This window comes from Cydia strobilella, chromosome 4 (genome assembly GCF_947568885.1).
Source record: "Cydia strobilella chromosome 4, ilCydStro3.1, whole genome shotgun sequence".
Lineage (NCBI taxonomy): Eukaryota > Metazoa > Arthropoda > Insecta > Lepidoptera > Tortricidae > Cydia > Cydia strobilella.
Window position 1 is genome coordinate 11,059,851 of NC_086044.1, and position 14,188 is coordinate 11,074,038.

General features: G+C 37.7%; 1 non-coding gene across 1 annotated transcript; it reads left to right on the forward strand.

The window, feature by feature from the left end:
• Window positions 1–4,013: 4,013 nt before the first annotated feature.
• Trnat-agu (transfer RNA threonine (anticodon AGU)) lies at window positions 4,014–4,086 on the forward strand. Its single transcript has one exon. It is a non-coding gene; the product is annotated as a tRNA-Thr (tRNA).
• Window positions 4,087–14,188: the final 10,102 nt, after the last annotated feature.

The window sequence follows — 14,188 nt, forward strand, 5'->3', positions numbered from 1 at the left end:
TAATGGTTTAACCGGTTAACCTCGGGTTAGTGGGATGGAGCAAGTGTCGCTTAGAGTTATTGGTTCGGATGGATCAGAGCTTGTATGAAGAGGTTAAGCAAAGTAAACGACGCGAAAGTTAGTATAAGCGCATTACCGGTCTCTATTTACATTATTGCGTGTGCGTGTAACACAGAGTAACAGGTAGGTACAAGATTCCACCTGCGGCACCTACTAACGGTATTAAATGGGATAAAGATTAAAGATATGCTTACCTACGCAAAATACTTCATGAAAATATTTTAATCATGCTGTTTGTTGTATGTAATCATGATAGTTTAGTACAATGCTACAATACTAATACTGAAATTAGCACCAAGAAAAAATTGAATATATGTAGGTATGTATGTAATTACAATTAGGTATAATTACGGTCTATACTTGTACAATCAAACAAACTGATTTGTGTCTCGCGATATAACGTTTTCACAGTAAGTCATAATAATTTTACGTTTTTAGGTTTCCGTACCCAAAGGGTAAAAACGGGACCCTATTACTATATAAGACTCCGCTGTCCATCTGTCCGTCTATCCGTCTGTCTGTCTGTCACCAGGCTGTATCTCATGAACCGTGATAGCTAGACAGTTGAAATTTTCACAGATGATGTATTTATGTTGCCGCTATAACAACAAATACTAAAAAGTACGGAGCCCTCGGTGCGCGAGTCCGACTCGCACTTGGCCGGTTTTAATCAATATAATGCCAATGACATAGTAAATGTGAAAAGGAATCATATCGGGCCAGGAATAAGGTTGTGTAAGTTAAATTCTGGTAAACCTGTGAAGCGTGACCTCGAGTTCGCGACAACAACACTTTTTCCTTTTCTTCCTAAGCCAAGGGCCGGACACACTTTGATAGAGAAAGATAGTCTTATTGCGATTCCTATAAGAGGAAAGAGAAAATAGTGCCATGCTTTGTCTTTATCACCGACCGGGCATTTTTTCATGGTCGGGTTATGGAACCATAGCAAGGAGGCGATGGCGAAATACCGAAATTTATAAGAGTGAAAGAGAAAAAGGATTATGCTGCCATACATGAAACTGTCAATACATGAATATGTCTTTCTCTTACCCCTGGTCGCTCGGTTTCATGTCTATAACTACTTGTATATACTATGTCTATGTCCTTGGCACATTTTTACATCTATTCCACTTACACAAAGGTTATATCAGACTGTGCGGAAAGAGAGGATTATCGAGTTGTGGAATATAAAATGGATACACTTTCTAAGTCTTCTTCTTTTTTACTTAAGCTAAACCAATTATAGAAAAAATTAAGGAACAGGTTTAACTCGTATGGAATATCGCCTTTATTCAGTAGTAAGCAGATTGTAGGCTCGTGGTGATAAATATAAAAACAATGTTAGTTAGATTCGCTCATACGTAAACCAACGAACGCAAAAACGCATAAGTAATAACTATAATCTGCCCGTTTCAGGCACCTAGGTACATGTAAGTGTGCTAAGCATAAGTATATGATAAGTTGATGAGTTATACCTACCTACTCGTAAATTCCTCTTTTCAGTGTGCGGATGGTAGGCTCGTGGTAAGTACATACATACATACATACGACATATGTAATCACGCCCATTTCCCGGAGGGGTAGGCAGAAACCACGGATTTCCACTTGCTACGATCCTGACATACCTCTTTCGCTTCCTTCACTTTCATAACATTCCTCATACACGATCGCCGGTTTAGGGTGCTCTTCACCTGGCGTTTCTTCAGGATTTCCTCGATCTGATCGGAGAAAGTCCGCCGAGCTCTACCCCTTCCAACTCCCGTTTCTACCTCTCCCTTATACACTCTTTGTTAGCCTTCTTTCACTCATTCTTTCCACGTGTCCAAACCATCTCAACATACCTTTCTCATTTTTTGTCACTACATCTTCGTTCAGTCCACACTTTTCCCTTATCACACTGTTTCTAATTCTATCTTGCAATCTCACACCACACACTTCTCAACGCTCTCATTTCCACTGCATTCACTTGGCTCTGATGCCTCTTCAGCCATACCCAGCTTTTGCTACCATACATAAGTGTAGGCACCAACACCCCTCTATGCACCCCTCTAGGCTCGTGGTGATAGTAAATATACAAAAAAAATATATAGTTAGATTAGCTCATACATAAACCAACGAACGCCTAATCGCATGAGTAATAGGTAGGTATAACCAAAGTGAGCTAAGTAAATGATAAATTGTTGAGTTAGGTATACCTACTTTTCCGTAGTGTTCGAATGGTAGGCGTAGTGTTCGTGGTGATAAATATAAAAAATGTTAGTGAAATTAGCTCATTCGTAAACCAACTAGCAACTAAAGCAAAATCATATAATATAACCTGTCCGCTCTACAAGCAAGTAAGTGAGATACCCAAGGCTAAATAATGATAGGAAAAAGAAATGAGCGGGTTTAACTCGAGGAGTTACAAATGCCTTTATTCAGTAGTGCGCGGATGGTAGGCTCGTGGTGATAAATATAGAAAATAGCGCCGGGCGCCGGCGCCTGCGATCGCTATCGGGACATGAATCAGCGTCGTCGCATCGCCGCCGCCGGCGCGAGCCGCGACCACCCGCACCCGCGCTACCAACTCCACCAGACCTAGACTACCACCTACTTTTAGTAAACCCATTTGTCTACTATCACATATAACCTTTGAGCCAGGAATCCAATGAGGGCTAACGCGTATGAATTCGCCGCTAGGGGCGCTAGTGTAGATGGTGGTCTTTTCCATAGTTCGAAATGTCAAATGTCACTTGTCACTTCAGTGACTGACAGCTGTTCTTTAGTCTTTTGGACCACCATCAACAGAGGCGCCAACTGGTGAGCAAAAAAACGATAGCCCTCATTAACAGCAAATGCAAACATCGGGAAATACAGCCTGGTATATCACCGGACTACGTGGTACAAAACATTCGTGTACTTATCTGACGTACTGTGACCAATTTTAATTATCAAGAAGAGGTTTATTACTGTTTTGCCCGTTTTCTGAAACGTCTGAATTGGCAGCAAGTAATCGGGGTGTGACGTCAGAAGGAGTCGGTGCTACATTCGCACCAATCGAATGCACTATACCTACTTAGGGCCAGTTGCACCATTCACTAACCCGGCGTTAACCGGTTAAACCTGGAGTTACCATGGTTACTTGTACAATTTGACACTGGGTTAACGGTTTAACCGGTTAACGCCGGGTTAGACGGATGGTGCAAGTGGCGCTAAGATGTAACGCAATTTTAATATTGCAACGAATAACGTCGTACTTTTATAAATACGAATAGTAACTATAGTTCAGTTACAAATTTAAGCTTGCAGTTGTCACTATACACTGACTACCAACTGCAAAATTTATAACTTTGTCATCGAAGATGTAAGTATGTTTATACGCTTGTTTTTTTTTTCAACCCCTAAGCCAAACTTTTCTAGGTGAATATATAGGTCAAATTGAGCAATATTTACTATGGGACTAACCCCGAAGGATCTTTTTTTCGTATTCATAACATAACTATGGCATAACTACAAAATTTTAAATCATTATTTTTAAACTGATAAATATCTAAAGTTGTACAATAGTTATTTTCCATCAAACTATGTATATCGTTGAGTGCATATTTATGAACAAAAAGAATTCCTTTGTGCATAAGAACACAGAAGAAACCTTTTCTTTTTTGTTGAATTAGTTGATTTAAATTAAATTAGTCTTTGTAGTTATTTTTTACTATCTTTTATTGTGTTCGTTTAAGCAGTCCTAGAAGAGGCAATTACAAATGTATGGAAATAAATCGCTGGTTAAGAGTATATAATTATTTAATGTTGTATCAAGCAGAAACGTCTACGAAAGATGTTATTAAGCTTAGAAATAAATGAAAAGTGGAAAAGTTTATTGTCTTTTGGGTGTGGGGGTCTCTTACGTTACGGTAGATGCCGTTAGGCCTCCTTGAAAGACCTATATGTTGGAGATATTTGCTGTGTTGGGTGGCGTCTTGGTAGCTTAGATGGAAGAGCACTGGGCTAGTGATCCAGTGGTCGTGGGTTCAAGTCCCGCCCAAGACAGTAAATTTTTCCACTTTTCATTTATTTCTAAGCATAGTATATAATTATTTCATTTAACTATATAATAAACATAAATACGATACTACCCAGGTATTTATGCGACACTAAAACAACCTCAATAAAATCTTATATCTTTATTATCTGTTAATAATAAGATTAATAAGCTTACATTCCAATAGATTGTGATTTCACAGACTATTATACTAATTATTTATCAATTGTAAAAAAAAACTGTGGTCAACTGGGCATGGATATGAGATATTTTTTAACTCCATATCGTTAACTAAACAGCTTAAACTATTAATGTGTTCACTTGCAATTAGTTGAATAAAGTCTTTAAATCCTCATACACGAAAGGCCGCCTTGCTAGAGAAAAATAAAACATTTTCGTCCCCCTTTCCATTTTTAAAGGTTCATAAAAAAGTCATGAAATATAATGTTAAGTATCTTTGCAAAATGCACATAATACAAATGTTCGTATATGAGGTTTGACAATCACTCCGTATTTCACGGTAGCAAAATTCATTTTCATAAGGCACTTTGCATCCCTAACTATTACGCTCCACGAACTAAACGAAGATTCCACGCCAACAATCAAAACGCCTCCCTCGAGGAAATATTACGTTTCCTTCCTTATTAATTAAGTCCACTGTTCTCTTTCCATTACATGTATTTATTTATAACTAGCTGTTGCCCGCGACTTCGTACGCGTGGATTTGTATGTTGGTGGTTATATATTTTTCACCTCAGCAGCTCGAACAAGCCTACTTTCGTCACTCCCTGGAGTGAGGAAAGTGCGACTTTCCTCACTCCAGGGAGTGAAACAATGTAGCTTTTTAATTTAGTGAAGGCCATGAACTTCATACTTTTATTACATTTTTTTATGGTATGGTATGGTATGGTATGGTGTGGTATGGTATGGTATGGTATGGTGTGGTATCGTATCGCATCGTATCGTATCGCATTTTCCTCTCTTGTTGCACAAATAACTATTAACCTTTAATATGTTCTCACTACTGAGGTGAAAAATTATGTGTGCAACACGAGAGCAAAGTTATTTTACATCTCGTGTTTTTGAGTCCCTCGCTACGCTTAAGATTCTACCTTAGAATCACTCGCTTCGCTTGTGATTCAATTATAGAATCTTTCGCTTTCTCGGGACACAAAATAAACACTCGCAAGAAAAACCAACTTTCCTCTCTTGTTGCACAAATAACTATTACACGAGCATAGAACATTATGCAGCAAAAGATATCAGTAGGGACGGTTAATCATTTGTTTATAATTATACAACGCATGAAATTTGTCTTTCAAAAACAACGAAGTTTCAAGCCCCTAACTGAAAATAATTGTTCTCGATATAATCCCTCTCAACACTAAGATTTTCAAGTCCACTATTTAAAAAAAATGTTCGCTCCCGATGCAAAATTTATCAATCAGTTTTCGTCTATTTTTTTAATATAATGCCCTTTTACCAAGTTTTATGTTACCAAGCTTAAACGAAAACTTGAATCACATATAAACTTACATCCCCTTCTTAAACCTCTTTGAATTTGGGTTGAATTATTAAGAACGTTGAAATAACTTTTTTTGTAATATTATACAATGCCTTTCAAAGCATTTGTAATGGATTCAAACTTTCAACCCCTTTTTAACCCCTTTAGGGGATGAATATTTAAAAACGCTTAAATTACTGTTCTTGTATTCTAATAATATGCCTTTATACAAAGATCCAAGTCCCGCACTCAAAAAAATTTTGATCTCCATACAAACTTTCAACCCCCTTTTCACCACCTTAGAGGATGAATTTTTAAAAATGCTGAATTTAGTTTTCTTGTTTTTTTATATAATACCTTTTTGCAAAGTTTTAAGTTCCTAGCTTATAATAAAATTTGAACCCCCAAGACAAACTTTCATCCCCTTTTTAACCTACTTAGGGGTTGAATTTCCAAAAACGTCGAAATTTTTTTTTGTTAGCGGCTATTATGCCTTTCTAAGAAGTTTCAAACCATCTATACTTATAATAAAGCGGAAGAGGGTCGAAAGTCTGTACATGGAAGATATTCGAAAAAAAATTGGCTGGGGATACTTAGAATCGATAACAGAACACATTCCAACAGTTTTTAGAATTTTTGTCTGTTTATCTGTTTGTCTGTTTATCTGTTTGTCTGTTTATTTGACCGCGCTACAAATGAAAACGGCGGAACGGATTTTGATGCAAACTTTACTAATCTGTCGAAAAAATCCACGGCCAGGTTATAGGCTATAAAAATTTGAGAAATTTTACCCCTAAGGGGGTTAAAAAGGGGGATGAAAGTTTGTATGGAGTTCAAGATTTATTTTAAGCTAGCAATTTGAAACTTCGTAAGAAGATATATTATTGAAATACAAGAAAACTAATTTCAGCGTTTTTGAAAATTCATCCCATAAGGAGGTGAAATAGAGGTTGAAAGTTTGTATGGAGTTCAATTTTTTTTTTGAGTGCGTTACTTGAAACTTTGTATAATGGGCATATTATTATAATACAGGAATAGTAATTTTAGCGTTTTCAAGAATTCGTCACCTAACAGGGTTAAAAGGGGGTTGAAAGTTTGAATCCATTACAAATGCTTTGAAACTTCTTAGAAATGTATGATAGACGATTACAAAAAAACTAATTTTGACGTTTTTGGAAATTTAACCCCTCAGGGGGTTGAAAAGGGGATGAAAGTTTGTCTTGGGGTGCAAATTTTGCAAAACGTTAATTATATTAAAAAGCAAGAAATTTTTTTTCAGCGTTTTTAAAAGTTCATCCCCCATGGAAAAAGGGGTTAAAAACTTTATCTTGATAACTATATCATTTTAGCTACTAGGCCAAGTTAGGTATCGTTTTTGTATAAATCGGGTATGCCGAATTCATTTATGATATCAAAATGACACCATTCCCGAGTGAAAACACAAAAAAAATGAAAAAAACTTTTTTTAATTTCTCTTTACGCTTAAACCGCTAAACCGATTTAGATAAAATTTGGTATAGAGATAGTTTGAGTCCCGTGGAAGAACATAGGGTAGTTTTTATCCAAAAAATGGAGACTGCGTTTGCATGGAGAAGCGGCCGTGCCCTTTCCTCTTAATAATGGTCACGAATTTTTCAGTAAATGTCAAACGATTTGGGACTTATACGCGTTACCATGCCTTCCCGAAAAAAATCGAATCTTTCGCGAAAGTCTCGCAATGCATTGCGGCCACAAGGGGCACGGTCTCAGGAGTCTAAGAAAAACCACGGTGAGAGACTCAGTGGCGCTAGCCAGGCAGGTCGCTTCGCTTTCGGCTGAAACGGCAAGCCAGCGCGAGTCTACATCGTACGCAATACATATATAGGCGCAGATCCTGACGGAGTGTGGCACCGGAGAAGCCGTGTTCATCCTGCGTATCCCCCTCCATTCCGAGCAACTTCCCGTTCCGCTTTAAGCGCCTACAGGTCCCCGTGAGCGCCTGCTTCGCTATGACTATCAACAAGTCGTAGGGGCAGACGCTACGCAGTTGCATTTCCCACTCCGAAAACAACAAAAAAAGGGGCAGACACTGCCCGCCGCCGGCGTCATGCTTAGACTGATTTCACTGGAGGACCGATTTGGATGACATGATTTTGATGGGAACACCCAAATATTCTGAAATACGTTTTTTCGATTTTTATAACCACGACTTTCATAATCCCGATTATTTATAAGTCCGAAATATCAAAATTACGATTTTTAAAAACACGATGGAATAAAATCACGAATGTGCTATTTCCGAAAACTTTAAATCCGATTGTCACTTGACAGAAAGCTTAAAGTTCCGATTTTACACTTTTCCGAAAATATTTTTTTTCCGAATTCCTAAATTCCGAAAAATCATTGTCCGATCGGAAATAAAATAATTCGGTATTCAGAAATTCGGTTTTTTAAGATTGGAAAAATGAAGTCCGTGATATTCAAATGAAGACTCACGTTTTAGTAATTATTACGGGTACCTGTCGTGCCGCGTCATGGCATTCGGCATAAAATATTTTTGGCATAAAAATTCGGCATAAATAAATTAGACAGAACTGCGAACCGGAACTGTTGCTAGAAGTGGGTTAGGTTAGGTTAGAACTGCGACCCCCAAGAAAACAAACTGTTGCTAGAAGTGGGTTAGGTTAGGTTAGAATTGCGACCCCCAAGAAAACGAACTGTTGCCAGAAAAGTGGGTTAGGTTAGGTTATAACTGCGACCCCCAAGAAAACGAACTGTTGCCAAAAAAGTGGAAATTTAAAAATTGGGATATTTAAAATAGGAATCGGATAAGGGCAATTCCGAATTCGTGATTTTGAAAATCGTAAATGTTAAATTCGGTGTTTGCCACCATCGGAATTATTATAGTCGAAATTATGTAGTTCGGAATTTACAAAATTCGGCTTTTTGGGTTTTCGGAAATATAAATCTTCGTGATTTTCATCATTCGTAATTATGACAGTCGGAATTTTGATGGGTCGAGCATTTAAAAATCGGAATGATAAAATTCGACATTCTAAAATTCGGAATAATATTTTTTCGGAAATATGTAGTGTACCCGATTTGGATAGGTACAGTCAAGGACGTAAAAATACAAAAATGGTACTGTATCGTTCGATATACACCTACTACTCTATGCCGTTTAAATCACGTCAAAAATTTGAATAAGGGCAACAAAAACCTTTTGGAGTGTAATTTTATTTAGTGGTAGCAAAGAGGATGTAATATTATAGAGCGGTACTGTCATAGTAAATTTTGTAACCACACTGCCATCTATCGACACACTTTAAAACTAAAAATGAAGATTTATTAAAATACGATAAAATGTATTTAAATATGGATAAACGATCTTTTTTATTTGCATTAATTATTTTTATTTTTTTGACCCATGTTCTTTCACTGATATGCGTTAAAATTGTTAAATAATAACAAACGAAACCGTTAACGCCCTCTATACGAGAGTAGGCAAAAGGTAGTAGCGACATCTGATCGAGAATCAAATTTTCGTGATTTTCGAGGCACGTTTTTTCCTTAGACTGTATCCATCTATTACGGAGTTATATCTATCTTTGGTGGTAGGTACCTAATTGTAAAATATTTTATCTGGACTACAGTCCTCTAGCGTATCCATTTGTCAACTTTACTTTAAGTTCCGTCTCCCGGGGACAGGGAGATAAATTAGGGGTGAATTAGCCGCTTACTGACACAGACCGAATTCCACGCAGGCGAAGCCGCGGGCACAGCTAGTTTGTAATAGATTCAAACTTTCAACCCCTTTTTGACCCTTTTAGGAGATGAATTTTGAAAAACGCTGAAATTACTTTTCTTGTATTCTAATAATATGCCCATGTACAAAGTTTAAAGTCCCGCACTTGATAAAATATTTGATCTCCATACAAACTTTCAACCCCTTTTCCACCACCTTAGGGGATGAATTTTCAAAAACGCTGAAATTAGTTTTTTAATAATATATCTTTTACCCAAGGTTCGAATTCATAGCTTAAAATAAAACTTGAACCCCATACAAACTTTCATCCCCTTTTTAACCCCCTTAGGGGTTGAATTTCTCAAAATCGCTTCTTGACTCTTGTACACATTATAAATGTAACCTGGTGTGCAAATTTCAACTTTCTAGCTTTCGTAGTTTCGCCTCTGCGTTGATGAGTCAGTCAGGACACGTGCATTTATATATATAATATATAAATTAAGTGTGTTGAGGGTAAGTAACTTTGACCGCTCTAATTGTGTAAAGTTGTTGTTTTGTTTCATAATAATCAATAATTACAACGTTAAGCTTAAGAGCCACCGCAGGTCAGAAGCATCTAAATTTCTGGTGATAATTGGTAATCATTACTAACATTACTATTCTACAGATATAAAAAACAAGTTAATAAATAACGTTGTGTGCCCACTGTTTTATTAACATGTTATTGCTTATTTACCTATTATTAAACCTGACAGATCACAACTACATACCTAATTATTCCCTTGCCTAGGATACTAGTATAATTTCGCTTGACTTACAAAAAATGGGAACACCCAATTATTCCGAAATATGTTTTTCCGAATTTCATTAGCACGACTTTCATAATCCCGATTTTTTATAAGTCCAAAATATCAAAATTACGATTTTTAAAAACACGAAGGAAGAAAATTTTGAAAACACGAATGTACTATTTCCGAATGTTACCCACCCACCCACGCTATTCCTTCTGCGTATCAATGACATGCTGCAAATCAGCGGAATTCATTGTTTTGCTGATGATAGTACGGGTGATGCCTCTTACACCGGCCGCACCAATATCTCTCGGGAAAACGTCATCGAGAGCCGGAACAAGCTTGTGTCTGAAATTGAGACTTCCCTAAAAGAAATCTCTGAATGGGGTCGACTAAACTTAGTCCGTTTTAACCCTACCAAGACACAGGTTTGCGCGTTTACCGCAAAAAAGTTAGAGTTTGTCGTGTCACCTCGTTTTGAGAGCACTCCCCTGACTGCCGCAGCCAGTATCGGAATCCTCGGCGTCGACATTTCGAGTGAAGTCCAGTTCCGCGGCCATTTAGAGGGTAAGGCCAAATTAGCCTCAAAAAAGCTCGGTGTGCTCAACAGATCGAGAAAGTATTTCACGCCGGCCCACCGCCTACAGCTGTATAAAGCGCAGGTTCGCCCACACATGGAATACTGTTCTCATCTATGGGCAGGGGCACCCCAATACCAGCTTCTCCCTCTGGACCGCATCCAGCGAAGAGCGATTCGAATTGTCGACTGCCAGCGTATTTCGGAAAGGCTTGACTCCTTGGCGCTGCGTAGAGATGTGGCCTCGCTCTGCATTTTCTATCGCGTGTATAACGGGGAGTGCTCCGAGGAATTGTTCGAATTAATCCCTGCCGCTTCTTTTCGCCATCGCCCTACGCGACAACATTACCATCCTCACCACTTAGATGGTTGGCAGTCCTCAACTGTGCGTTTCTCTAGAAACTTCCTGCCTCGCACAGCTAAACTGTGGAATGAACTGTCGCCTGCGGTATTTCCGGACCGATATGACCTTCAAACCTTCAAAAAAAGAGCGTATTCCCATCTTAAAGGCCGGCAACGCACTTACAACCCCCCTGGTGTTGCGGGTGTCCATGGGCGGCGGTAAGCGCTTACCATCAGGTGATCCGTCTGCTCGTTTGCCTCCTATTTCATAAAAAAAAAAACCGATTGTCATTTTACCGAAAGCTTAAAGTTCCGATTTAACACTTTTCCGAAAAAATGTTTTTCCGAATTCTTAAATTCCGAAAAACCATTGTCCGATCGGAAATAAAATAATTCGGAATTCAGAAATTCGGTCTTTTGTAAGGTCGGAAATATGAAATTCGTGATATTTAAATGAAGACACGTTTCGTTTGAGTAATTCGGTATTCAGAAATTCGGTCTTTTGTAAGGTCGGAAAAATGAAATTCGTGATATTCAAATGAAGACACGTTTCGTTTGAGTAATTCGGTATTCAGAAATTCGGTCTTTTGTAAGGTCGGAAAAATGAAATTCGTGATATTCAAATGAAGACTCACGTTTTAGTAATTATTACGGGTGCCTGTCGGCCGCTTCACGTTAAATTCGGCATAAAATATTTTTGGCATAAAAATTCGGCATAAATAAATTCGGATTCGGAGATTCGACCTCCAAGAAAACGAACTGTTGCCAGATAAGTGGGTTAGGTTATAACTGCGACCTTGAAATAAACGAACTCTTGCCAGAAGTGGGTTAGGTTAGGTTAGAACTGTGACCCCCAAGTAAACGAACTGTTGCTAGAAGTGGGTTAGGTTAGGTTTGAACTGTGACCCCCAAGTAAACGAACTGTTGCTAGAAGTGGGTTAGGTTAGGTTTGAACTGCGACCCCCAAGAAAGCAAACTGTTGTCAGAAAAGTGGGTTAGGTTAGATTAGAACTACGACCCTCAATATAACGAACTGTTGCCAGAAAAGTGCGTTAGATTAGAACTACGACCCTCAAGAAAACGAACTGTCGCCAGAAAAGTGGGTTAGGTTAGGTTAGAACGGCGACCCCCACTGAAATTAATTGTTTTTAGAGAAGTAGAAGAAATAACGTCAATTCGGAATTAAAAAAAATCGGAATAATGGCAATACGGAATTAAAAAATTCGGAATAATGGCAATTCGGAATTCGTGATTTCAAAAATCGTAAATATAAAATTCGGCGATTTTCACTGTCGGAATTGTTATAATCGGAATTATGTGGTTCGGAATTTAAAATTTCGGAATAATGGCAATTCGGAATTCGTGATTTCAAAAATCGTAATTGTTAAATTCAGTGTTTGTCACCATCGGAATTGTTATAATCGGAATTATGTGGTTCGGAATTTACAAAATTCGGCTTTTCGGCTTTTCGGAAATATAAATTTTCGTGATTTTCATCATTCGTAATTACGACAGTCGGAATTTTGATAGGTCGAGCATTTAAATATAGGAATAATAACATTCGGTATTCTGAAATTCGGCATAACATTTTTGGGAATTATGTAGTGTACCCACAAAAAATACTGGTAGTAAAAGTTTTTAATACGTATTACAGTTATTACCTTCGATTTAATACCTATTTATAATCGAATTTAAACTGTTGTGAGACATACTAACATTAAATCATTTTACGTACACACCGTACGTCGTACGTACGTACTATTTATAATGGTAATTCCAGTGAGTCACTTGGTTACTTATTATTATATTATCCCTTTTAAACATAAGTGTACAGGTGAAGTAAACTTTTTTTATCTTAATAAAAAATAATGACGAAATGCTTTAAATAAGTTAACAATTCTCAAAATATAAATATATATTACACAAATTAAGATTATTTCAATTAGCCCTTGCATATTTATTTCGAGATACAATCTGGTTAAGCCAAAAGTAACGAGCCTACGGGCCCCGCGGCCGCGCGCGGCCATCATTAATTACCCTCTGTAAATATTGCCTGCGTATTAAACGCGATTGTTTTACGATTAACAATTTCTTTTCGAATGTATTTCTGTCGACAGTTAGCATTCCAGCAGATTACACGATACACATTAATCTTCAGTTAATACTACAGGTTGTATTGCGTTTTTAGGTTTCCATACCATACGTACGGGTGATAAGCAGAACCAGATTACAAAGCCTCAGCTGTCTGCCTGTCCACAGTTGACATATACTGTGTGGAAAAAAATACGGGCCCTGGAGGGAAAGTACCTTAAAACCTTAAGTTCGCTCATTTTACTTAAAGGAAACATTCCTTTATTTTTTTAAAGAAACACAACTGCATTTATTTATTTTTTATTAATTCGCTTGTCTCGCCCAGGTATCGAATTAAAATTAAAAAAAATTACTAAACATTCGATTTTATGGATATTTTGTACGATCTAGGCGAGTGTAAGACACAATGTTTCTTTATTATTATTTTTTAACGTTGGGGAAATGCGTTTACGCATGCCACCTGGTCCGGGGGTACCAGGAGGGATGACGGACTAACCAGAGGACTAACGTCTAAAACTACCAACGAGTGCCGAATCCGCCTTAGATTGGGTGCCGCAGGGTCGCTATCAGCATTCGACCGCATGCGCCCCGGCGGGGGACACAATGTTTCTTGGAGAAATTTAAACATTAAGATAAACTGTATCGACTAGTAGAATAAAATTGCAAGTGTTTTTTTTTTTGTCGGATCGGTTCCCGGACGAGACGAAGCGAATTCTCTTTTTAGGGTTCCGTACCTCAAAAGGAAAAAACGGGACCCTTATAGGATCACTAGTGCGTCTGTCTGTCTGTCCGTCTGTCACAGCCTATTTTCTCCGAAACTACTTGACCAATTAAGTTGAAAATTGGTACACATATGTAAGTTTGTGACCCAAAGATGGACATGTAACGTAAACAAATTAATTTTACCCACGGGGGCCACTTTTGGGGGGTAAATGAGAAAATTAAAAATTAAAGTTTGTCAAACTATATCGTGTTACATATCAAATTAAAGAGCTCATTGAGAATCTCAAATATATTTTTTTTACAATTTTAAGATAAATAGTTTAGAAGTTATTCAAGAAAATAGGCCAAGAAAAATGAC